The following is a 27,941-nucleotide window of genomic DNA, read 5'->3' as shown; positions in this document are numbered from 1 at the left end:
GGCGTGGCACCTTTCGCGTCGCCCGCAGCAACAGGCGGCGGCGTCGCGTCAAAGGTGGCACACTTGACACTTTGAGGGGGCGTGGCACCTTTCGCGTCGCCCGCAGCATCAGGCGGCGGCGTCGCGTCAAAGGTGGCACACTTGACAGTCCGAGGGGGCGTGGCACCTTTCGCGTCGTCCACAGCATCAGGCGGCGGCGTCGCGTCAAAGGTTGCCCACGTGACAGTGGTCGCGGCACGCCCTCGTGTGTGCAGATCGGTTGTGTCAGCACAGCCGGTTCGCACCGCGTAGGCCCCTCGTGAGCCCCTATGGCAGTTGGGGGCGGCGGCGTCAGGGGCGGCGCGTCTGAGTCGGCCTGCCGTATCCACCCGGACGTCGCGTGCCAGTCGTACCACAGGGGCTGGACGGGCGCGGCTTCCTCCGTCTTCAGCGATGTCCTGCTCGGCGTCTCCACCTCATAGGGCGGGGGCTGCGTTGGAGGCGGTGTCGGAGGCAGCGTCGGCGGCGGTGTCGTGGGCAGCGTCGGCGGCAACGTCGGTTGCAGTGGCGTTGGTTGCAGTGGCGTTGGGAGTATCGCCGACTCCTGCAGCGTGATGGCGCCCGCCCAGTGTGACCACTCGACCTTCGCGGTCGAGACACTTGCGGCACCACCCACGCCCAGTTTCGCTCGGCACTGGTCACACTTAAAGCAGGACGTCCATTCCTCTTCTCGCGCGACCAGTTGTGAACACTCCCTGTGCCACAGATTCCCGCACGTCCCTCAGATCCGCCCATCCGATGTCCCGCCGGGGCACGAGTCCGCACCGCACATTGTCCTACCATACGCCCGGTACTCAAAGCAGAAACCGCACTCGTAATCTGCGAAGTGCTCGCAGCACTCGCCGGGCTCCGGAAAGTCTGCTTCCGCCCATGTCTCGTACGCTTCCTGGAAGTCGTCCATGTTTATCGGGAGTGTCTCTGTTCGGTAATTCAGTCCGTGTCTTCCTCTCGCGGTGTTATCTTGAACCGAAGATCCCTGCTGCGTCGCGATCTCAGGTTCGTGGCGCTCCCACGACACGTTATCTGTCGCGCCACCGATCCTTGTCGCGTCGCCCGCCGTCTCCGGTTCACACCGCTCCCACGTCGCGTTATCTTACGCCGAACGTCTCGAGTTCGCGTCGCTCTCACGCCGCGGTATCTCTCGCCGAAACGTCTCGTGTTCGCGCCGTTCCCGCGCTGCGTTATCTCCCGCCGGCGCGCCGGCGCGCCGTCTCGAGTTCGCGCCGCTCCCACGCCGCGCGGTTGCACCTGCTTCCGTCCTGTCCTGCATCTGCGCGCTTCCGTGCGCTTGCGTGCGCTTGCGTGCGCTTGCGTGCGCTTACGGCCACACTAGTTGGGCGCCAAATGACGTCCCTCGGCTTCTGGTCCCCGTTTTCCCGTTGAAATAAATGTCCTGTTATGCCCGTACTGCCCCCGTCGGAGAGGTGTGGGTCCAGGCCAACGTGGCCGGGACCGGGAAAGGCGGGACCTGGAGGGAGAGTGAAGTGATTGCGAGGAATGTTGGTAGGTTGTCGCAAGCAGAACACGGCATTAACGAATTTCACGAGCCGTCTTTTATTAACGCTTATAAAGTCCTGCCGCAGCCTGGCGGAACCGTCGCGGAACAAGTGCCCTACCACGGCGACACGGACTCCCTGATGACGGGGCGGTTCTCAAATACGTTTCGGCGCGAATCGTAAAGTTTATTAATGCTAGGCTGACCCAGTGAGAGAGGCCCGAAGACGGAGCGCTGTACATACGCGGCCCGTTACGTAATGTTCTGTGGACGGCGAAAAGTTCAGAGACTCGTAGCACCACGTTCGCGTTGTAGAAACTGCCCGCTAGACACGTCTCCCGATGACTCGTAAGTTAACAATGCTAAGCTGATTCGCGGTGGCAGCTCAGCTGCCGTGACCGACTGCGGACTGAGCGAACGTTCAATCCCGAGCGCAACGCGCGCGGCTCGCGGAGCAACGAACACGTCTGTCTCCGCTCGAGACCAGGACGCGACTGACTCTCCCCGCTCGCCCGCGGGCCGGCGCCCGCGGCTGGCGGGGAGGGAGGGGAAATCGGCCGGCGTGGGAGAGAGCTCCGTCCCGCGGCGCGCCAGGCTGCGATTACATACTACGGCGAAACCCTTCAGAACAGTTATTGAATTATTTACAAAGACATACACGAGACATTAATTACACAGCGAACTTGCACAATAATTAATAAATAAAATAAGTTAATTACATTTAAGACCCTTGATCGTTTGCAAATATATATACACAGACTTAACCCTCACTGGCATGCTAGGGCGCACGCGGGTGCGTCCCTGGCCGTCGCACTCCACTGGGGACACACAGGGAGGACGTTGACGAGGCATAACGGCCTGAGGGAGCCGAGGAGACACTTGGGTCGATGTCAGTTTATGTATTTTATTTCTTTGAAGAAAAATCTTGGTATAGGCTGACCTGAAAAACACTGTGTAGAATCCTATGTCGCGAGATGACACGCTCTTGCAGTGAGTGTCCACAGGCCTCAAAGTAAACCAACTTCAAGATATTCAATTCTCCAAGCAAAAGAGAAAATTTTCAAGAAAATATAAATTATTTTCAAAATACTAATTCAGCTCTGATAAGAGAGAAAAATGGAAAAAATGTACTACCCAGCAGGAGCTGTTGCAAGCTATCCTGAAAAACACATGTTGTGTTTACAATTGATAATATAGCATGTTGCTATCTACGCCAAGGCTAGGAGCCTCAGACACATTACAAGGCTAAATTCCTGTAAGGAATATATTTGTGAGAAATGAACGTTAATTTCCGACCCAGCGAAGCCCGCTGCGGGTCAATAAAACACGATGAAAATGAAAGTGAAATGAAAGAGCATCGAACAGCTGATCTGCTCCGATAGTCGCCAGAGTGAAATCGGAGACCACCAGTCAGATAAAAAAGTTCAAGTTACTCACTCACCGAGACGACTGAGATAAGAAAAGAAAAAAAAAGACAAGAGAATTCGCCTGCTGCTGTGAGAAAAGAGGCGGATGAAAAGTAACCAAGAAAAGGAACATATGGTGTGATTTCTTTCACACAGCCTTGTTACCTAGCTAAAAATACTTTGTTTAGCTAAAAACAATTTTTGTTTAAAGAATTTAAAGAACTCATTTAAAAGTTATTAAAATCAGGCTATTATAATAATAGCCTATAACACTGTATATAAGTGTAATGTAAATGTTATGATATGAAATTGTGAATTGTAAAATTTTATGAATTGTTGATGAAATGTAGATGTAAGATATACATGAAGCTGATATGTGAAATGATATTGTGAAATATACAGTCAGCACTAGGCTTAGGCTGCATGCAAATGAACATTGTGAAAATCACATCCTAACAATATGAGGAATGTATTAATTTTCCAATTAATTTATGCAAAGTGGTGATAACTTGAATTTAAAACTTTCCAGAAATATGTTATTCATGTTTAATGATCTTATTGTTAATTAACCTTCCGTTAGGCGCGCGCGCCTGACAGGTGCATTCTTATCTTGTTTATGTTCCCTGCACGAGGTCGTGTGTCGGGGAGGGGGCTGCTATCGTCTAGCTTCCTAACTTTTGTTTCTTCTCTGGTTAGTTCATGCATGACTGTTGACGGAGTTACTTCAAGGCTGTGGCAGCCATTTTCACCCTGCAGGTGCAGCGCGACTACTGACGTAAGTTTTTCGACTATGATATTTTCAATTGCTATCTTCACCAAATTGCTTATTAATTCTATTCAATTACACACTTATTAGCTAAGATTGTGAATTTAACATTAACTACTGAAAAAATAGAATCACCTAGTAGGTGTGACGCGACTTCATGTGTTTGTTTTACAATATGTGTTTCAGGATGGCTGGGAAAAAAATAATTTATAACTTGGATAATCCTGAAGACGTCAAGAGAATCCATAGTATGCTGTTTGATGATACTTCGGGAGATGAGGACTTTGGAGAACAATCTGATTCTGATAGTGAAGATCAGATACACGAGCGAGAGGAAAATTCAGACACTGAGCAAAGCTGTAATGAATCAGATGGTGATGATCCCGGTAATGCATCTTACTACATGGCAAACCGTAAGAAAAATGGTAAGATCGTCGATTCGTACCAATGGAACAAATGCCCATGTCCGAACAAGAGGAGAAGAGGTAAGCAAAATTTGTTATTACACATCCCTGGGGTTATAGGAACAGCAATGAATGCTGAAACCATTTTAGATACCTGGCTTATTCTTTTTGATGAGTCAATACTCGACTCTGTTGTTGCATGGACAAACCAACATATTGAACTTGTAAGACCTCAATTTAATCGCCTCAGAGATGCACGTTCGACGGATGTAATAGAGATGAAGGCTTTTATGGGTTTGTTGTACCTAGCTGGTGTGTATCGTGGGTCACGCCTGAACTTAGAAGACCTTTGGGATCCCTCTGGGGATGGTGTTGAAACATTTAGGCTCACCATGTCCTTAAAACGCTTCCGATTTTTGATGAGGTGTATTCGATTTGACAACAAAGAGACGAGAAATGAAAGGAAAGAACTAGATCGAATTGCACCAATACGAGAATGTTTTGAAACATTTGTTGTTAATTGCCAGAAAAGTTACTCTCTTGGAGAGAATGTCACACTTGATGAAAAATTAGAAGCATTTCGGGGTCGTTGCGGTTTCCGCCAGTACATTCCCTCAAAACCTGCCAAATATGGAATCAAGATCTTTGCACGTGTAGATTCCAAAATGTATTACACTTTCAACATGGAAGTATATGCTGGGAAACAACCAGATGGACCGTATGCTGTCAGTAATCATTGTACAGATGTTGTTCATAGGATGGTATCGCCCATAGTCAACTCAGGACGAAATGTTACTACTGATAATTGGTTCAGTGATGTTCCACTTTTGAGTGATCTGGCCGATAAAAAACTATCCCTTGTTGCCACACTGAAAAAAAATAAATGGCAAATCCCTGACGTATTCAAACACATGGCTAACAGAAGTAAAAAGTCCAGTATATTTGGATTCAGAAAAGAAGGGACTTTAGTTTCCTATGTTCCTAGGAAAAACAAAAATGTATTTCTCATATCCAGCCTTCATTTTGACGATGCAATCGATGATTCTACTGGGCCTTCAAAAAAACCGGACATCGTAACATTTTACAATGAAACTAAAGGTGGTGTGGATACGGTGGATAAATTGTGTGCAACGTATAACGTGGCGAGAAATGCTCGGCGGTGGCCTTTGGTAATATTTTTTGCTATGCTCAATGTGGCCGGTATCAAAGCACAAGTCATTTACTCTGGAAACGGTTATGTTGTAGCCAACTGCAGGACATTTTTACGCCAACTTGCCAAAGGTCTTGTTTCAGAAGAAATGACACGACGCAGTGCTGAAAAACAGAATTTACACATAACACTTCGGCACAGATTGACAGAAGTAACCAAGCAGCCTCTCAAGTGTAGGGAATCGAACAGCAAATCACAAGAGATGAACGACCAAAACAATAAAAGGAAATTGTGTGAGCCTTGTCGCGAAGACAAACAACGCAAAAATACCAAATATTGTTGCGCTACTTGTGGCAAATATTTGTGTTTGAGTCATGTCACTATTATTTGCAAAGATTGTTATGAATGTAAGACATCTTCTGCAGATGATGGTTTGGAAGTTGATAGTGAATAAGTGCAAAAGGCCTGTGAGTTGGTGAAAAAAAGACAGCTGAAAAACAAACAGTGTCTGCAATTTTTATATTTTATGTGTTCTCTGAATTTTTAGTGCTTTTGTTTTTTCATTTTATCATGCTATTTTACTTTAAAACATATTTCCATCTGGACTCATTTGTACGAGAAGAAAAGTTTGTATATTACCTATTAATTTCACAAAGATTTGGATTGTGTATGTACCAAATAAGAAGTGTAAATAATGCATGGAATTAATCGAAATATAAGAACTTACATATTTCATAACATATCTCACTAAATTATGTTTTATTTAAATACTGAAAAATAATTTTAAAATATTATACCTGAATTTCTTTGTTACTGATCTACAGCTATTGTTTTGGATTTTTTATGCATTTATACTGTGGTAATATTAACAATAAATTATGAAGATTCTTATGTTAAATAAATTTTAAATTTACATTTTAAATCTTTACATATATATAGTTCAAATTTACATGGTATTGTAATGAAACTCTTCAGTAGTGGGGATTTATGTTGGTGGAAATAGGAGGAGCACCTCACAGGTGCATTGCGCCAATCCATGTTTGAAACATAGGTGCGCCTATCGGAAGGTTAAGCTAATATATTATTCTTGTTAATAGATTACGAACCGAGAGCTATCTAAATGATTTTATTTATTATTATAAGCTTTAATATTTTAAGTATATTTGTTGGTCCAATTGTATGTCTGCATCAAGTAAAGAAGTTGATAGGCCTGCAGACACTCGTGCTTGCAAGTGCACGATCACACATGTAATATCAATAAACTTTGATTTACGAACGAGAGGTTTAAGTTAAGTGAGTGCAGTGATGACACTCGGCAATAGGAGCGAACAGAGACGCGAATTCCTTCGGAAGTGTACCTAAAAATGACGTGTGCTGCAATGATGTGCTGGCGCCGCGGTGCTCCGCCGCGTCACGCACTGGGCCAGGACCAGGGCGGCAGGTGTCGTCGCTCCGAGACACTACCCCAGCAGGAGCAGGTGGCGGTGACCCCGTCTGCTGCTCCGTCGCCGCCGCGCGTCTGTGACGTCAGCCGACGTCCCGCGCTGATTTGGTCGGCAGGGCTGTCCAAGGGCAGCTGAATAACCACCCGGTGATGTATGGTCCCAGGTTCGCCTTCCACAGGATGCTGCCAGCACCACGGATGGAGGCCGATCCACTGCTACAGTGATGACCTGGATAAAGTCCCATTGTTATGCTACATGTACATTTTCCTCACATATTTCCCTTGTGATCGCGACGAATACTTACTGTAAGTATTATCCTCCGAGTGCCACTGCATCCAACTTAGATCCAGGACTGACGATGCTGAGAACTTCGACAAGATTGCAAGTTTTCCCGCGAAAAATGCACCGACGACCAGCGCAGGTCTGAACTCTGTGACGGAGTGCCGCGTACTGAAGGAATCGTCCACGAATCAGGAGGAGGGGTGCGGGACAGGTGTCCTTTCTCGCGCCAAAGTTTTTTTATTCTCCCTCTTTCTTTCGTCGTTTTGTGGTGTCGCGCGAGTCGTTGCCTGGCAACTAACTTTTTTATTTTACTCGAGCAGCGAGTTTTCAACTGAAAAGCACACCGTGTCTTGTTTGAAAATTTGAAAACTGCAACACACTATGCTTATCAAGGGCGGCAATTCTGTGCTGAAACATGACTGTCCTACGCACAGAAAGTGTTTTGTTTTATTTAAATAATAATTTTAATTCTTATTATTATTATTTATTGACATTTGATGTTTTGTTCTATGATTATGTATTTGGACGTATCTGCAAGTACCATTCTCTATGGCGTAATCTGAATGACGCCGAAGCTCAATTAACAAGACCCCTCTAGGGAACATTGGACTTAAAACGGCAAATTGAACTTTTTATTTATAATTTGTAAAACAGAATTTCCATTGTTGGAAAATCCTATTTTAAATTTAAGGCATTTTGATGTATTAATTTGTTTTGTTAATTGTCTGTGAGTGATTTTGAACGTGTAATTAAGTCAACAATCTTAGTGATTCAGCCAATCAGCTGCGGTGTTACTTAAGATAAGCGTCACTACAGAATTAACGGTAACGAGTCTTGAATTAACGGCGATGATGGCTACATAGCCTGGATTTAAATCCCCTTAAAAATCAACGAATATAAATAGCTGGGTAGATCATCCTACAACCAGGATGCTTATTACGTCGTATAAGACTAAAGTACATGTTATTTAATTAGGGCACGTCATAACTGACGTGTATTCAGGTGTGATTTACCGTGAGTAAACAGCCGAATAATGATGCTATGTTAATGTAACAGTTTTCTACCTACATAGATCTTAATAATGCCGACGGACTTTTAAATATTAAATTTCATTGTTGAGCGAGTTAATGGACCTTTTGAGATAAACATTTTATAAAACAATCACGCATCCTGTTTCTGTACTTGACTTTGTTCAAACACCCAGAGTTGAACTGAGACAGATGTCTCTAGATGCTCTACCGCAATTATTTATTGAGTTTAGCCGCGGAATATAAAAATCAACTTTAATAAACAACACTACAAGTAAATATTATTTTCTCACGCAAAACTTTCGATTATAAATTGAGATTGCAACAGACATTATTATTTTGGAACTATATGAACTTTTGTTTTTATGCTATCTTGTGTGCAACCTAAATCCAGCAATTTTAGAACATATGAATAGCATACCACTGTACCAACTGGAAACTAATAAATATATTTATTTGATTAAAGAATATTGGTGTTAATCATATGTTTCTTTGTTGTCATTTTACAGTGTATGTGTATGTGTCCCTTATAGTTTCCAGTCGTCTGTTGTCTATTCTCATGTCTTGTGAAGATTTTAAAGTGTGAGAATATTTCACTTTTTCCCTTATGTACTATACTTCATTAATTTTGACCTATTAAGGAATTTTAGTTTGTGCATAAGGGTGGCGCCCATATTTGATTTTTTTTGAACTTATGTTTACAGAGCCATAAATATCTAAAGAAAATTATTTATGATTTAAACTCTGATAAATAAATAACACCATTCCTACGTCCATAGACTATATTCAGGAAGTGACAATTATATTTTGTTTCTACCTAGCAACACCACACGTTATCTATATATATAGCATATATATAGCAGTACTACAGAAGAGTGGCTACCACAACGTGGAGCCCAACACACCGAAGAAATTTACCAGCAGTAGTACAACTACAGTATATGGGTAGGCAAGTTAAGCAGGTATGTGGAGACCAGGCAGTTTGTCGGGATGTGGATTACGTTTGGAAAATGATACACATTAGACTCCAATTAAACGAAAAGGAAGCACATTGGGACGCAAGCTCGAAAAAAAAGACAAACATTAGGAAGCACATTAAAAAATAATTACAATTCGGAAGCATTTTCAGCGAAAAGGAGACACATTCAACCAATAGGAAGTAAATTAGACACACATCCAATTAAAAAAAGGGGGGGGGGGGGTTGTGTGTGAATTTGGTGTACGGACGATAATTTTACGTGCTAACGTCATAAGAAAACATTGATGAAAAATTGCATACTTTAATTTTCAAATATTGTATACAGTTTTTGCAAATTTAATTTAAATAATTTGTTTAAATATAATCACGAACAATTACTTAAAAAGCCCGCCTTAACCTGTTTGATATTATAGAAGATTTTCTTGCACGGTGGTTGGCCGGTTCTTGCACGCTCGGCTCAGGCGGAACGTTACCGTTTTTCGTACGTGCAGCCAGCGTTCATCGATTTATAATACGTTATCACGTCAAAAACACACAATAGGAAGCACATAAAAAACAACGAACAACAGTAAGCATATTCAACCACATCGACACACATTCAACTCATTAGGATACGATGATTGCTAGAATTTGGGTTCCTTGGATTACCTTGACCTTGACCTCAGGGCCATCCACGATTACGTCATTTCTTTTTCCTTCTAGGGTTTCGTCATTTCCTGTGGTCATTACGGAATATAGCTCCCCAATCCTGAACGTTGCACATATCGTTACGGTGGATCGCCATCGAGCCCCCACTCCTGAGTTACACTTTGCGACGGTTGTAGAACGCCATCTTGTTTTAGTCTGCTGGACGCAGCCATATTGGATGAAATAATTATTCTCGCCATCTTGGTTTAAGTTGTTTGTTTCTAGAGTCACTCAGCCAGGGTTGATAAGCTCATTAACCGTGTGTAGGCCTAGACAACAAAAATCCATATGGTTCACATAAATTCACAAATTTTCCAAAATTCACATTGTTTGTTCATCATAAGCGGATACGATAATAACATATACTTATTTAAATGTTTTGGAAAAATATTAATTTAATAAAATATAACAAAATAAAGAATATTTTTCTTCCATCACATTTAATTTGTGTGTTAGATTATGTAAACCATACTGACGTCACAACCGCTTATAACAGTAGGACCAGAAATTTCTCAGATTCCTTGCTCACAAATAATATTATACACGTACTAAAGTCTCTTCTTAGCAGGAATGTGTACAAGTTTGTTTACGTTTGCGTTAAAAAAAACTGTATAGAAGACGTGTCAGATACAGTGTTTGTGCCTACATATGTCCGATTCTCTCTTCTCCAAAGTCAAACTAAGAATGTTGGAATTTACTTATTCTTACATGTAAAAATTATCACTACCTTTTATTTGAAACTGTAAGTTTTAATTAAAACCTTGATGTGTGCCTTTATAGAAAACAATAATTTTTAAAAATAATGTAATATATATATATATCAATTTAATATACAAAATTATACACATAAACATAAACATTAAATATACACAACATAACCAAAAATTATAAGCAAGCAAAAATGAATATAAACAAAGATCAACCTCTTACAAATCGCCCAGGCATTAACATATTAAAGTAGTGTATGGATGTAGGTCCGGAAAGCAGGATGAAGGGAGAGGAATGCAACTATCGGCAGCTATCTTGGGATGTGACGTCACGGCCGCCATCTTGAATGACAATATCCGTGGTGACCATCTTGGATTCCACCATTGTGTGTTCCTCTATTTTTTTCTCTAAATACGCCACCGTCTTGGATTGGGCCATCTTAAAATTCGTAATTTAAAATCCGTCATCTGGGATTCTACCATCTTGGATTATCTCATCTAAATATCTGGAATTTTGCATCATCTTGTATTCCTCCAGTTAATTTACAAGAAATTTTGGCCATTTAGTTTTATAATATTTTCCGCCATCTTGTATTTCACCATCTCGTGTTCCGCCATCATGTGTTCCACCATCCTGTGTTACGCCATCATATGTTCCGCCATTTTGAATTATGATGTCACATCTATCTAATTGAAAAACCATAACTACTATCCAGAAAATTCGAAAAAAAAAATTAAATTCATAAAAGGTTTATTAAATTAGTTTCAAAAACGCACGCAAATATGTAGGCCTATGTTGGTATCCACTAATGTACGAAATAGTAAATTGGTCATTTTATGAAAAAATATTTAAGGAATTTAAATTTTATTTCAAATATTTCATTCTTAATTGGTTTTTGAAGTGTAAAAGCTGGACAGTTTTGTCTACTACAGCAACGGGTAACACTGAAAAAAAGTGGGATATGTGATATACATATTTTACAATGAAAATACAATTAACAGTTTTTATTTCAGGGATTCCTTAACTGTTATAAAGAGGTAAGGGGGAAGACGTTTGAGAGTTTGGTTTCATTAATTTACATTTAAATGTTTTATGTATATATTAATGCATCTTATTATATTACATTTACAAGCAATCATATATTTTTTTTCAATTTTTTTACTTTGCAAGACCTTTGTTTTTTTTTCGTACGCTCCTGATTATTCTAACACAAAATTTGTTGTTGTTCTTCGTTTGCTTCTGGTTTTACCTGAAAAAAAAAAAAAAACAATCCTCCATGCATACGAGTATATTTAGATATGAGACATGCAGTTGTAATCGGTGTTACATTTAATTGGTGAATTTCTGTTAGCAAATTAAAACTAATAATATTTTAATCAGGTGAAATTCAATACATGCCTTGAAACAGCTGAGATACGCTACCGCGTAATACAACATCCCTTCCCCTTGAGGTGTTACGAAGCCCTCCTTCTCTTACGACTGTAAGAGAGCATCCCACATCCAACATAAAAAAATATATATATTTACTTAACAAAAAACTGTAAATATTTAAACATTGGAAAATGAATTCTCTCTGATGGTTTATAGAAATTACATTTGTGACTCAAGGAGCTAATTTTTATTATGGTTTGATGCATGCAGCATTATCTAAAGGACATAAATGTAGGTTCTACAGCACGAAACTCGTCTTGAGGAAGAATGCTAGACAACACGAGAAGAATAACTGCGCTAAAAACCCTCTTCGCAAAATGATAAGTTGTATTTGGTGTGGCGAGTCGTTAACGCGAAGATAGAGAGAGAAAGAGCTTTAAAAGATAGGGTAGAACTTTTGATGTTCTATAACAGTAGCACAGAGCGCTGAAACTATACATTTAAACTTTTGCTTACGTTTTAATTTACGTGGCTGAGATACCTGACATAAATATTTTTTTGTCTGCAGGTACTTATAAAAAACAATATTTACCAAACTGTTTTGTGTTTTGCACAATAGTTAAGGTACTTTTAAAGACGTTGCCAAGTGATAGTTCGTTTAAATAACAATTTATTTATAATTTTGAGATCGTTATATCTTTCCTGGACGGCGCCTTGTGATTGGCCGAGGCTGTGACGGCGCCTCAAATTGAGCGCCTGGCGCTAGGGATGATGGGAAATGGAACGTTTTGGTCCGGCTGGTGGAATATAACCTCCCGCCAGGACCTCCTGATGGAAGCTCTTAAAGCACAGTAAATTCTGCGTCGGTGCGAGACAGTGCGTTTTCGTGCCCGGAAAAAGTTTCTCGCGATCCGCACTTATAAGCAGATTGCGTGTGTCAGTGTATATGGTCCAGCTGTCCTGCATCCAGATAGGCCATATTGCAACGGTCGTTATAACATATTTTTTCTGAAGCGCTGCAGTTTTCAGGCCATTTTGACAGCTGGGTTTATGTGAAAACATGTTTGTTGTGTTGTCTAGACTTGAACCTGTTTATTTATAATTACAAACATTTTCATTGTTTTCCTCGCCGAATTTAAAAAAAAATTGGTTGTCTGTAAAGTCGGTTTACGGATGATAGTTTAACGTGACAACGTCATAACAACACATTGATGAAATGATTGCATACTTTTATGAATAAAATTGAATAATTTTTATTGAATTATCACTTTTTTGTATGGATATAAACCAGTGAAATGAAATCTACAATTTAATTGATAAATTTACTTTTATTTGCACTCATTAATTCAAATATGTTTGTTACTTTAACGAAGAGATTATTTCAACTATAACTTTTATACATGTTTTCTATTTAACTTCTTCCAACCTGCGTTATTCTGTTAAGGATAGGACGATTAAAGTAAAAGTAGGAAACGAATGGGAGTGTTTCAAGGATGATGTGAAGGAAAATGGCTTACCCAATACCAAAATGCAGTCAAAAATAATATATTTTCGCCACGGACTCTGCAGCAATGCTAGGAGGAACGGGTTAGCAAAGAGCAATGAAAATGTTTCATTGAAATGCATGAAAACAGAATTACGCCACGCACTCGGTCGCAATGCTAGTAGGTTCAGGTTAGCAAAGAGCAATATAAAATGAGCGTAACGGGACACAGCGAAACGGGACAATGTGCGTAACGGGACACTTTTTCGTGCGTGCAGCTGGCGTTATCGATTTATTAGACGTTGTCACGTCAATAATAATCAAAAACATAAACCGTCAAACCGAGATAATAAAGTCACAGGTCTTGAAAAACGGAATTGTATTGCTTTATTGCTATTTGGCCGAATTATATTTTAAATATACCCTGAAAAATAACAATTAGAGAATTTAATAAACTTTGATATTATAACTGAAAAACTTAGTGGCTCTTGTATAGGTTATGTCCAACATATCTGGAAACATTAAAAAAAAATTTGTTCTTCATTTTACTTTTTTTCGGGTGTTGGAGTGTTCTATTGCTTATATAAATAATATGTTTTTAATAACAAATTTTTGCCTTTTCCATTCATGTTTGTTGTTATTGTACGCGTAACCCTACCCTATACAGACATTTCAGAAACTAAGTATTTTATTTTCCAAGACTTTTGTTACAGTTATAGTGAGAGTGACGAATCTTTGCACAATATAGCTAATAATAAACGGCAAAGTTTCCCTTCCTTTACTCAGCGAGCTTGTAGAGAATCTGAAAATTTTTATTTATATGACACAGATTAACCACAGTGCTTTTTAAATAGGATCAGAAGGAAAAACTCGTGTTTTCAAATGACGTCTTTTCGAGTTGACAGTGACCGTAAATGCCAGGTATTATCATCAGAATGGTTCACTTTTTCCAGCTGATAATGAACAGCATAAATTCTTGCAAGAATTTTTTTTATGTTTGACGAGTAAATCGAAGTAAACCATCGTTACCATTCTTTTTCCGGGAGCTGAAAGAGACATGGTATTAAAACTTCAACGAATGTTACGTGATAACAATAGTTTGATAAATACCTAAAAAAAATGGTTGTCTGTAAAGTCGGTTCACGGACGATAGTTTAACGTGATAATGTCATAACAAAACATTGATGAAATGATTACATACTTTTATGAATAAAATTGAATCATTTTTATTTTAATAATAAAAGAATAAATACTTGAAATTATACTAGCAATCAGATTTTTAAAATGAAAGAATAATTAACCTTTATTGCCGAAATTCTTGTTTTAATAAGCAATGAAAACCACATTAACTTTTCACTTCACTTTATAAACAGTCGACGAAACAGTTCACGTGTAGATGACTTGTAATTAATTTTAAAAACTAACGTTTAGCTATAAAGTTAATATATAATCATGAACAAGTTTTCATATAAATAACCTGTAATTAAAAATCTATCATCAATTATTTGAATCACCATAATTTTTTAGTCAATTGTAACATAACCTATTATTACTGCACTCGCCGACAGCGTAACGGAACACAGCGTAACGGAACAATGAGCGTAACGGGACACAGCGTAACGGAAGAATGAGCGTAATGGGACAAATCGTAACGGAACAATGTGAGTAACGGGAAACTTTTTCGTGCGTGCAGCCGGCGTTCATCGATTTATTAGACGTCACGTCAAAAACCGCTACTGAGAACTGGCCACAAGAATCGGACTGCGCTGGAGAGGATGATACAATGCACTTACAATTAATTAAATAGCTGCCGTGGTGAGAGACGACCAGATATTTTCCCTGGACATTGATTTACGAGCACATGATAACACACAGGCAAGGGCAGCCGATTATCATAAGTTTACTGACGTCCTGCAATACCCATAAATATTCAGCAAGGTGCAGGTGTGATACAATTTCTATACATCACACATAAACCCCACCACCAAACTGCCTGTTCCCAATAAATGATTTTACTGCGTGAATTTTTACGCCAACGAGAAAAATGATGTCAACTTTTTCCCGCAGTCCAGACAACTTTTTTCACCAATTTTTAGTTGACATGTTCGTCAAAGGAAAAAGCGAACGCCTTCGTTACGTTTCTTTAAATCAGGAAAAGCTGCGAGATTAAAAATACTTACACCTGCAAGATGCGGTCAACACAGGTGGTAATGTAAATACCATCGATTTAGGCAGAATGGTTATTCCTATGTCTTCTTTTGTGAACAACAGTGGTGTATAATAGTTTCTCCGGCACCAGGCTAAAGGCGGAGGAGACGGCAGTCAACCACCATCTTGAATTGTGACGTCACGGCGGCCAACTTGTACTACCTCGTCCTTTGACCCTTACCTGGGCGGTCATTTTGCACTACCTCGACCTTTGAGCCTAACCCGGGCGGCCATCTTGTGCTACCTCGTCCTTTGACCCTAACCCGGGCGGCCATCTTGGATCCGCCATATATAAATTCAGCATACCACTCACTAATGTTAAAAAAAGACAGCACATTTGGAAGCACCATCAAAAAAGGAAGCACATTTGGAAGCACCATCAAAAAAGGAAGCACATTTTGGAAGCACCATTAAAAAAGGAAGCACATTTGGAAGCACCATCGAAAAAGGAAGCACATTTGGAAGCACCATCAAAAAAGCAAGCACATTTGGAAGTACCATCAAAAAGGCAGCACATTTTGGAAGCACCATCAAAAAAGGAAGCTTCCAAAAAGGTGCTTCGAAAATGTGCTTCCTATTTTTGATAATGCTTCCAAATGTGCTTCCTTTTTTGATGGTGCTTCCAAAATGTGCTTTTTTTATGGTGCTGCCTTTTTGATGGGATTCTTGGTCCTCTTGTAAGCGTTAAAACATGATACGTTAGTTTAATTGAATATAATTAGCGGACGATGAGGAAGGTCATGAGGTTCGGAAATAACTGGTCTATACGTCTTACATTGATTATGAACCGGCCTCGTGGTCCGGAGACAATTGATCTGTATGGATGGTTTTGAACATGAACGTTTATAGGTTATTCAGATTATCGAAAAACTAGACTTTCATGTTAGGCTTATCGGCAACGTATTAAATTCGTCGAACACTGTCGTACATTGTCTTGTGTTATATTTTTGAAGAGAGAATGATTTATAAACTCCATGAAAGGTAATGGAAAACAGAATATTAAATTTATTTAATATTTAGTTACACTTGTCACTGTTAAAGTATCGAACCGAGGACAGGAATTCAGCGATTCATTATGTAAATTAATGAGTGATTATTTGATGAATTTAGGATTTTTTCCCGAATTTCTAGCTAAATAATTATACGATTACAAGATGGTGCCCAAATTTCAAGATGGCGGGGCACCTCAGTAATAAATGATTACTGCACTCTAGTAGGTTAGAATAAAACTAACACGGTGTCAGCGCACTCTAGCAGACGATAACAAGATGGTGTCTTCCAGTAGATGAAGACAAGATGGCGGACATGATGTCATACCAGCTGACGATATATATACCTCAGTATTATTGGTGGGAGGTCAGTCTGTCAGTGGCTTCCGTGGAGGATGGATCAGTTGCCATTTTTATTTTATTGCTCTCACTGGGTTCGAACCGAGGACTCCGAGCTCCGTGCCATAAAAGTTTTTTTAATGTCAAATTTCAAGGTCAAGGTAAATACAGGGTCAAGGTCAATGTTCAAGGTCAAGGTCAAATTACAATGCCAAGGTCAAATTTTAAGGTTAAGGTCAAAGTTCAAGGTCAAGGTCCAAGTTCAATGCCACCAGTTGAGGACAAAGTTATGGTGCACAGAAAATTATACTAACATGTTGCCAGCACACTAGCAGACGAAAACAAGATGGCGGCCTCCAGCGGACGAAGACAAAGTGGCGGACATGTCGACATACTGGTTGATGATATGTACCTTTGTATTGGTAGTGTGAGGTCAGTCTAGGTAGCTTTCATGGAGGAAGGATCGGCTGTTTGCTCTTAGCGGTTTAGAACCAAGGACGGGAATCGATCTAATCAATCTGTATTCTAATAAGTTAATTTTTGATGAATATTGAACTTTTTTTCATTAAAATCGGATAATAAATAAAGATTTTCAAGATGGCGGATGTAACGAAATATGCAACATTAATAGGATCCAATATGACGGTCGTAACATAAAGTGTAACGATGACATAGTACTCAACCAAAATGGCGGGCATAACGAAACATGCAACATTTATTTAATCCAAGATGACGACCGTAACGATAAGTGCAACAGTGTTTTTTAAGATTAATATTATTTAATTCGATTACTTAATTTTTTTATGATTTTTAAAATTTTTCCCGATTTTCTAACATAAAAATTGCGGATTTTAAAGATGGTGGGCGTAACGGAAATTGCAACGGTGACATCATAATCCAAGATGGCGGTTATGGTATCCTTATTCCTAGAAATGGCTTATCGGAGGCTGTAGACATTGATTCTTAAGAAGGAAAAATTTTTCTGCTCTGCTTTTCCGGTAGTCTTCGTACCTCATATGAAGGAGGGAAGGTTAAGAAACCCAGTGGGCAGCAAGACAGGCGAGGATGATTTTTAAAATCAGCAGGTGGTCTGGAAAGGAGGAGGATTAGGAAGGTTTCGACAGTCTTACATGACTCAGGTAAAGTGGTCGAGGATGGAATGGCCCTGGAAGTGGAAGAGGGGAAGATATTCCTTTCTTATTCCTAGAGACCCGGAAAATTCGCGGGTTAATTTCGTGTTATGCTAAAATTCAAATAATTTTACCTTAGTGCTGCTTCTGTCATTGGTTCACTGTTAATCTGGAGGACTGAGGGCCAATTAGAGACCATCACTCATAGAAGTGGCGAATCACAGGCCACCCAGTCGAGACGACTCACAAGTCAGCAGCCAATGAACAGTTGGCATTTGCCCGAGTGTGTAGAGGATATTGGAGTCTATCCTGGAGGTTATTGAACCCGCGAATTTTCCGGGTCTGTACTTATTCCATTCCTTGTAACAAATTAGCACAGGAAATAAAGGTTTCAATGTGAAAAATCACATTACAAATTTATATTACAAAAATCCTATTACAATATATACTTTTTATGAGAAATACATAAATTCATTCGTCCTATCAGCACTTTAAGCTTTTTGTTTTCTAATCGACTGCGTAGCCTTGGTAAATTACAATCAATTACGTTATTAAAGTGATAGAAAAGTCAATAACTTTTATATTATACCTATATGCTGATAATAACTATCAGAATTCAATTGATCTACGTAGTTAGTAGTTTTAAAATCGTTGTATTTATTCTTCAGTACAGCTATTTTTTCTTGATAATTTACACACTGAAAACATGATGTCATACATCATGCCTCATTATAAATGTGACGTCATGTCCGATTCCTATAGTATGTGAATTTAAACCTCATTAGAGAATCCCATTTTTATTTTCCAAATAGTTGCCAGTAAAATTAAAAATAAATTCTTAAATCGTAGTTTGTGAGAAGGAATATCTACCTAATTTTATATTTAAACTAGCAGACCCGACAGACGTTGTCCTGTACACACGTCGTTAATTCGAAAATTTCAAACATTCTTCAATAAGCTGTAACAATCTGGACTGTTTTGATGAAAATTATAATTCAAGAGTTATTTTAATATCTAACTTCATTACATGTACACTTATACAAATTCGACCGATCGGTAGCATGTGAGTATATACTGTGTGTGTAAGTATGCATATACTGTATGAGTGAAGTGAAATGTAGAAGCTGTGTTAACTAAAAATATGCATCTATTACCACACTCCACGGATGAAATTTGTAGACTGGATAATAGCAGCCACTGTCTATGATTATTGACATGGATATTTCTAGGCGTCACCGAAAATTTTAAGTGAATGAAATGACTTATTACAGGTTGGGATATTATCCGTGGAGTGTGGCAATAACAGCATAGTAAATACAAACTTTAACTTGTTTTATGTAAAGGTAAACAATCTTATAATGAAACTATTTTATAACATTTATTTATTAATTTACAAAAACTTAATTTATCTTAATGCTATTGGATGTACAATATTTTTAGTTAATCCTTGAGGTGTATAAACAAACAAATTCGATGGTTTTCCAACTCTGGAACACGCAACATATAATTGACCGTGAGAAAAACACGTATTTTCTAAATCTAAGCCACAAATTGTCATGGTTTGGCCTTGTGACTTATTTATAGTCATAGCATATGCCAAGCGGATTGGAAATTGTAAACGTTTGAATGGTATAAGTGAATCTGAAGGAATCATTGGGATCCGTGGTAGAAGTACAACCTCACCTTGAAATTTTCCACTCAAAATAGTAGCTTCAAGAATGTTGCCCATGATATTTTTTTTTATAACTAATCGCGTCCCATTACATAATTTCGGAGCATTCAAATTTCGAAGAAAAATTATAGGTGAACCAACCTTCAGTCGCAAATTATGTGGTGGCATTCCAGGTAAATCTACAGGATAGTTAACAACTTCATCAGGATCAACAACAGTGTCGATCGATTTAAATGTAGTTTCATTACCAGGCAGTAATTGCTGTATTTTGAAAGGCATCAACATCTAAATTTTTCGCAGCTAAAATTGCTCGCTCTCGTAGCCATCCATGATTAGTACAATTATTTTCTCAAATCTGGAAAGATACTGTTTATTAACTCATTTTTGGTAGCCACCATGTTGCAAAAATTCTCTGGAAGTCGAATATATTGTGTATCTTCATACAATTCAATTTTACTATTGCCAATATCCAACAATTGTTCAGAGAATCTTGACGCTAATGGATCATTTTGAAGTTGAACGCGCATATTAATAGTAAGGCATAATTTTCTGACACTTCGCCATAGATAAGATTCTTTTAAACATGCGTTTATTTCGTCTGCATATGTCGCGCGTGGAATGACTGGTAATGTTTGTCTGAAATCACCAGACAGCAGCAATAGAGCACCACCGAAAAGCCTAGTATTATCCTTGATATCTTTCAGGGACCTGTCGAGAGCTTCAAGCGAATACTTGTGGGCCATGGTACATTCATCCCAGATAATAATTTTGCATTTTCTCAAAACTTGAGCCATGCCTGAATGCTTCTTTATGTTACACATTGCTTCGGGATTTGTGTGAACATTCAAAGGTAATTTAAGCGCTGAATGCGCCGTCCGTCCACCATCAAGTAACGTTGCTGCGATTCCTGATGAAGCAATAGCCAATGCAATATTATTTTATGATCGGATGCGCGCAAGTATCAATGAAATGAGGAATGTTTTACCAGTACCACCTGGTGCATCCAAAAAAAAGAATCCACCTTGTTGCGCTGCAATTGATACATTAATTTGATCATATACATTTCGTTGCTCAGCAGTGAGCAATTGTTCATTATTGGCAACAAAAGTAGCCAAAGAAGTTCTATCGAAGAAGTGTTCCCGTTGAACATCGCTGTTGATGGTATCTACTGCTGGGCGGTTCGGCGCTGGCATGCCGAAATGGATGAGCGGCATTATCGAAATAAGAATACAAATATGCTCAATAATTATTAATGACTCATTATATATTTCTGCGGAGAATTCGATATTTTGATTTTGATTAGTAATTCTAATCCGATGTAAAATATCCTCACTCATTGAGTCTTTATATTTGTCCCACAAAGCAGATGCTTCAGACGGAAAACACATTGTCAATATTATTGAAAATAATTGACGAATTTGTTGTGGAGATGAGCTCAGTGCTGCATCTGCAAGTGTGAGATCCCAATGGTTATCATCCTCCAATAAATGTAACTCACGACTCGCATCAAAGAAAGTGTCGTGTAAAGTACCATTGACTTTTCGCAAATATCGGAAAGATGTTGGTCCAGGAACGGTAACCAATAACAAACGCAAAAAAAAAAACATTCGCGTTGCTTAGGATGAACTGTATATACTCGACCTAAAGTATTTGTCATAAATATGTCGGTGAATCCTGGGACTGGAATGCCTCGTTTCCGTGGTTCCCAATTTTTTTATTGTTTATTCCACGTAAAAATTTTAGGAACATCAGTATACAATAATGTCCTTGCGAATTTACCAACAACATCTTGTCGGCAACAAAGGTTGAAAAATTCAGTAAGAGTTGTTTTTGGAGCCGTTAAAGCTTGTTGTAGTGCAGTCTGTTCTGTAAAGTAAACACGCTGTCCGTTTTCAAGATGCACAGCCAAATGTATAACAGCAGGATCCCTTTCATGTATAGGAAACGTAAAAATGCGCCAAATAGCTTCGTTACTGCTTATGTATCGACCCATTTGATAACGTGTAATTTCGTCATTGTCATTTACATTTTGAACAGCGAATACAGCTTTATCACTGCCCTTGTGAACATACTTACAAATGTATTTTATACATTTCACTGAACTGCATAGTTCAACGTTTATGTGCGCTTTATAGGTTTTGCACAGCAATGGTGAATATGGAACTACCCAGCGATTATCAATATCTACTGTCACACCGTTTAACAGACGCAATTCATATGATTGACCGCCATTGTCTACGTCTCTACGCCGGTAAGATGGATAACCGTCAATATTGGTGATAGTATCAGATTGGAATGGTTTTGGAAAATGTTTCGTACATTTTCCATTGTCCATACATGGTGACATCATGTTTAGAGTACCACATGGACCATGGATCATATTAGTAGTTACAATGTCAAACAATTCTTGATCAACATTCGGATCTGGAATTTCGGCTGAAATAATTTTGTCGATTTCTTCTGGGCGTACTTTATCCACCAACCAAATCAAAATATGCGCATGAGGTAAACCTCGTTTTTGCCATTCAACAGAGTAAAGCCAACAATGTGTTTCACCAAATACCGAGTGATGTGTAATCAAATTCATCAAAGATTTTAATTTTTGTTTAAAAACACGTGCAGTGATATCATGGCGATGCATCGATGTTTGACCTGGCAACAACAAACTTTGAATTTCATCCCAGTTTGGATTACACGTAAATGTGATAAAAAGATCTGGTCGGTCATATGCACGTACGTAAGTCATGGCGTCTTGAATATACTCTTGCATATGACGCGGACTACCAATGTATGATGATGGGAGAATATATGCGCTACCGATGTTGTTGATGTCATTAGATGCATCTACGTTACCAATAACGGCGTCACGCAAATGAATGTACTCCTCAGCACGAAGTTTTGTTTGATTAAATTTTATATATCGTAATCTCTCACTTTCGATTTTCACGTACATATCGACAATATACTGATGAAATAGCTGTCTGCATCGGAGAATGGTATTGTCTTCATTAGCACGTATCATCAATCGATATGCGTAGAAGTTCATAGCACTAACTTTCTTGATCAGTTCTTCACCTGCAAATAAATATATATATTAGAGATACAGAAATTATTTGGAAAAAAAAAATCTGTAAGATAGTCTATAAGTTGTACCTGTAGTTAGATTCCTTTGTTTAATACTTAAATGGTATCCATCTTCTTCTTCCCAAAATATCAACGGATACTGCAATGCATCGTAAGAACGATGATTGTCTTGAATTAATTGCATCGTATTATCTCTGCGTTGAATGCAAATGTCCCGACGTTCACATGGGTCACCAGCCATAACAACTGCAACTTCATTAATAGTTGGAACATTATATGTGCCTGCGTGCTCTCCGTAGGGCACTTTGTCTGCTTTAATAATAATGGCGTAGTTGTCGTTTTGCAGTCTGCTAGAAAAATTCTTGAACAATTGCAACAACTGGTTATGGTTTTGCAAAAACGTTTCCAAAATGTCCACAATTTCTCGTTCCTCCATCTGCTCTATATAGTTGTAAGCGCAGCGTGTGTGTGATTGTTGCTCCTCATTGCCCATAAAATAAATTTGGATCGGCATCAGGCATTGGGAGCAATGAACCAATTTGGTGGTACACTTGACCTTGAATTTTGAATGTAGATTCGAAATTACGACCATCTTCATTATGAACAATTTTTGTTGCTCCAAATGATGTCATTTGGAAGCATGAATTGAATTTACGAATTTTTCGCAAAAACAATTTCGATTGAGATGTGGTGCCAGCTAAAAGTGTTTTTAAAGGTTCCGGCGGTGGATTTAGCGATGGCAGTGAAATTTTTCCAGATGCGCAACATAAACCAGCTGATTCACCTTTGTACTTGAAAGCATGACAATGTTGACACTTTTTGTCCATACTACCAATCGAGATTAATGCATGTGACGAATAGTTGATTTCAGGATCATATTCAAACGCAAGGCGATTGAGTGATGCTCTTGTCAATGCTCGATCATTTTGCATCCGGCGTTGGTTACGTTCTCTATGTGCATCCGTCGCTTGTTGACGTGCCTCTCGTTGTCTTACTGCATTAGCACGAAGACGTCGAGTGCGTTGTACTGAATTTTCATTCGCACGTGTAGATGCAACTTGATCTCTCAGATTTGCATTATCCGCCGAGTGTTCTTCATCTGTTCTATTTATTCGACGATCATGGACCAATTGCGCGTTCGGAGTACGTCGACCAATATTTCTGGCTCTTCCTCGAAGACGTGGCATTTTTCTGAAGAAAAAAAAAATACTGTAAAATAATACGCAACGAATGTGAGTTTTTTTATTGAGAATGAAATTTTAATTAATTAACAAAAAAGATTTATTGTAACAAATTTTAGATAAAAAACGTGTAATTTTATTTTTTTGCTTGATAACTTTTAAAATGAATAATTTTTTCCAAAGTAAATAATTTTTAATAGAATTTTTTTCAAATTTTTTATAGTTTTATTTTAAATAGTTTTTTTATTTAAAAAATTAATAATTTTTATTAAAAATGATTGAAAAAATTCGTTATGGAATCAATAAACTACACAAATAATTTTTATATTAGGGTGGTTGTTAACAAATTTATACGAAATAAACTCAAGTAATCCAAAACGAATATGAGTTAATTATAAAAATAAAATTTTTAATTATCACCGAAAACGATTTAAAGTATGTAATTTTTAATAGAATTTTTTTCTAATTTTTTAATAATTATTTTTATTTAAAACATGAATAAAAAAAACAATTTAAAAAATTTATTATGAAATTAATGAGCTACACAAATAAATTTTTAGGTTAGGTTGGTTGTTATAAAACTCACGTTATAAAATTCTAATTTTTATTAAAAACAATTGAAAAATATGTTATGAAGTCAATAAGCTACCAAATAATTATTAGGTTATGTTGGTTGTTATAAAACTCACATTATAAAATTCTAATTTTTATTAAAAACAATTGAAAAACATGTTATGAAGTCAATAAGCTACCAAATAATTTTTAGGTTAGGTTGGTTGTTATAAAACTCACGTTATAAAATTCTAATTTTTATTAAAAACAATTAAAAAATATGTTATGAAGTCAATAAGCTACCAAATAATTATTAGGTTATGTTGGTTGTTATAAAACTCACGTGTAAATTTGATAAAAAATTTATACAAAATATATACTTACTTCGATTCCACCCTAAATTCGCAAAAAGTATCGTTTTTTAGGAACACTTCAAAACTCTTCAAACATCAATTTATATTCATAGTTAATATTTTAATTAGCACATGACTTAAGCGTACACAATAACACAAAATTTCACATATTTTTCTCAATTTGATCGCAGCACCAACTGTTGGGACAAACTGAAATTAAAATAGAATAATATTTAATATTTGATGCAGCGATGGTAGCGCAGTCTACTAGATCGAATGTAAAACATTCCAAAATTAACAACTACTTATAAATGAAAAATTAGTTAAATAAACATTTTCTAATTTTTATTAAAAACAATTGAAAAATATGTTATAAAGTCAATAATTTTTAAAATGAATAATTTTTTCAAAGTATGTAATTTTTAATAGATTTTTTTCTAATTTTTTAATAATTATTTTTATTTAAAACATGAATAATAAAAACAATAAAAAAAATTATTATGAAATTAATGAGCTACACAAATAAATTTTTAGGTTAGGTTGGTTGTTATAAAACTCACGTGTATTTATATTTATACAAAATTTATACAAAATATATACTTACTTCGATTCCACCCTAAATTCGCAAAAAGTATCGTTTTTTAGGAACACTTCAAAACTCTTCAAACATCAATTTATATTCATAGTTAATATTTTAATTAGCACACGACTTAAACGAACACAATAATAACACAAAATTTCAAATATTTTTCTCAATTTGATCGCAGCACCAACTGTCGGGACGAACTGAAATTAAAATAGAATAATATTTAATATTTGATGCTGCGATGGTAGCGCAGTCTACCGGATCGATTGTAAAACATTCCAAAATTAACAACTACTTATAAATGAAAAATTAGTTAAATGAACATTTTCTAATTTTTATTAAAAACAATTGAAAAATATGTTATAAAGTCAATAATTTTGAAAATGAATAATTTTCTCAAAGTATGTAATTTTTAATAGAATTTTTTTCTAATTTTTTAATAATTATTTTTATTTAAAACATGAATAATAAAAACAATTTAAAATATTTATTATGAAATTAATGAGCTACACAAATAAATTTTTAGGTTAGGTTGGTTGTTATAAAACTCACGTGTATTTATATTTATACAAAATTTATACAAAATATATATACTTACTTCGATTCCACCCTAAATTCGCAAAAAGTATCGTTTTTTAGGAACACTTCAAAACTCTTCAAACATCAATTTATATTCATAGCTAATATTTTAATTAGCACACGGCTTAAACGAACACAATAATAACACAAAATTTCAAATATTTTTCTCAATTTGATCGCAGCACCAACTGTTGGGACAAACTGAAATTAAAATAGAATAATATTTAATATTTGATGCTGCGATGGTAGCGCAGTCTACCGGATCAAATGTAAAACATTCCAAAATTAACAACTACTTATAAATGAAAAATTAGTTAAATAAACATTTTCTAATTTTTATTGAAAACAATTGAAAAATGGTTGGTTGTTATAAAACTCACGTTATAAAATTCTAATTTTTATTAAAAACAATTGAAAAATGTTATGAAGTCAATAAGCTACCAAATAATTTTTAGGTTAGGTTGGTTGTTATAAAACTCACGTGTAAATTTGATAAAAAATTATTTTTTTGCTTGATAACTTTTAAAATGAATAATTTTTCCAAAGTAAATAATTTTTAATAGAATTTTTTTTAATTTTTTTATAGTTTTATTTTAAATAGTTTTTTTATTTAAAAAATGAATAATTTTTATTAAAAATGATTGAAAAAATTCGTTATGGAATCAATAAACTACACAAATAATTTTATAGAGAAATGACACACACTCACTATTTGTGTGGCTATGAAACATGATTTTTTTCTGCAATTTAAATTGTAATATACAAAAAGGGTATTGAAAATTGAAACAAATATGGCGACACTATAAACTGTCAGGATCTTTATTTTTTTCTTACTCTCTACTTAGTTCCTTACAATAGCAAAACTTAATGGCTTCTAATAATGCGTTGCAATTTTTGCTTATAAAGCGTGTTTTTTTTAGTTTTTCTTAACTCAGAATCGAGATAAAATATCCAATTGTGAATCTAAACCATCCTCGAATCCCCGTGAACTCACACACAAAATTTCATCAAAATCGGTCCAGCCATCTAGGAGGAGTTCAGTGACATACACACGCACACAAGAAATATATATATAAAGATAAATATTTATTAAATTAGAGTTTTAGGGTGTTCTGTTGAGCAATTTATGAAGCCAGTACAAAAATTCTTCACAAGTAAAAACTGATTAAAATATCATCTTACTTGCACTAATCTAACTTCAAATATACCAAATAGAATAAACGTAACATATTTGCAGCATTTCCTCAACAACATACCTACAGTTAATTCACTGTCACATGTATAACGCACATCGCGCAGGCTTCCTTTGACCGAAGCACTCCGACACTTTGGCAACTCTAGCGATCTAGATAATTGCCTATAGTAGTATAGGATAGCCGGTCCGGGGACTGGGTTCTGGGTGTGGATTGCGATTGTCGGTCCGCCATATTGGATTTGTGACGTCACGGCGGCAAAAATTCCTCAAAAATCCTCAAAAATGACTCAAAAATTCCCGTTTTAAGAAAAAAATTCGCGTTTTCGAGGGAAAAACTCCCGTTTCGAGGGAACATTTCCCGTTTTATTCCTTAAAAATACCAGCAGCTAGGAATGTCCATATGTAGGCTTAAGCATCCATGTCTACAGCCTCCGATAAGCCTCTGACGTCATCATGGATGATGACGTCACCGCTGCAATTTCCGTTATGCCCGCCATCTTTAAATTTATTATCCGATTTTAATGTAAAAAAATTTAAAATTCAATTAATAAAATTTTAATAAAAAATATTTAAAAAACATACATTAACGACACGGAGCTCGGAGTCCTCGGTCCGAACCCGGTAAGGGCAAAAAAATAAAAATGACGACCGATCCTTCCCCCGCGGTGGCTGCAGGCAGACTGACTCCCACCACTTTTTTTTTCAAAGCATATATATCGTCACCTAGTATTACGTCATGTCCGCCATCTTGTCTTCGAAGCTGGAAGCCATCATCATTGTATCGTCGGCGAGAGTGCGCTGATGACATGTTAGTTTAATTCTTATCCGCT

General features: G+C 37.3%; 1 protein-coding gene across 1 annotated transcript in view; it reads right to left on the bottom strand.

Annotated features, from left to right (window-relative positions):
* LOC134539593 (uncharacterized) overlaps positions 1 to 24,903 on the bottom strand; it is a 52,865-nt gene extending 27,962 nt beyond the window's left edge. The window contains exon 1 of the mRNA XM_063381758.1: positions 24,783 to 24,903. The gene's annotated coding sequence lies outside the window, so the exon portion shown is untranslated. The remainder of the gene's footprint in view (positions 1 to 24,782) is intronic.
* Positions 24,904 to 27,941: the final 3,038 nt, after the last annotated feature.

Source organism: Bacillus rossius, chromosome 15 (genome assembly GCF_032445375.1).
Source record: "Bacillus rossius redtenbacheri isolate Brsri chromosome 15, Brsri_v3, whole genome shotgun sequence".
Taxonomy (NCBI): Eukaryota; Metazoa; Arthropoda; class Insecta; order Phasmatodea; family Bacillidae; genus Bacillus; species Bacillus rossius.
The sequence above is the reverse complement of the archived record's forward strand: the minus strand, read 5'-3'. Positions and strand labels throughout refer to the sequence as shown.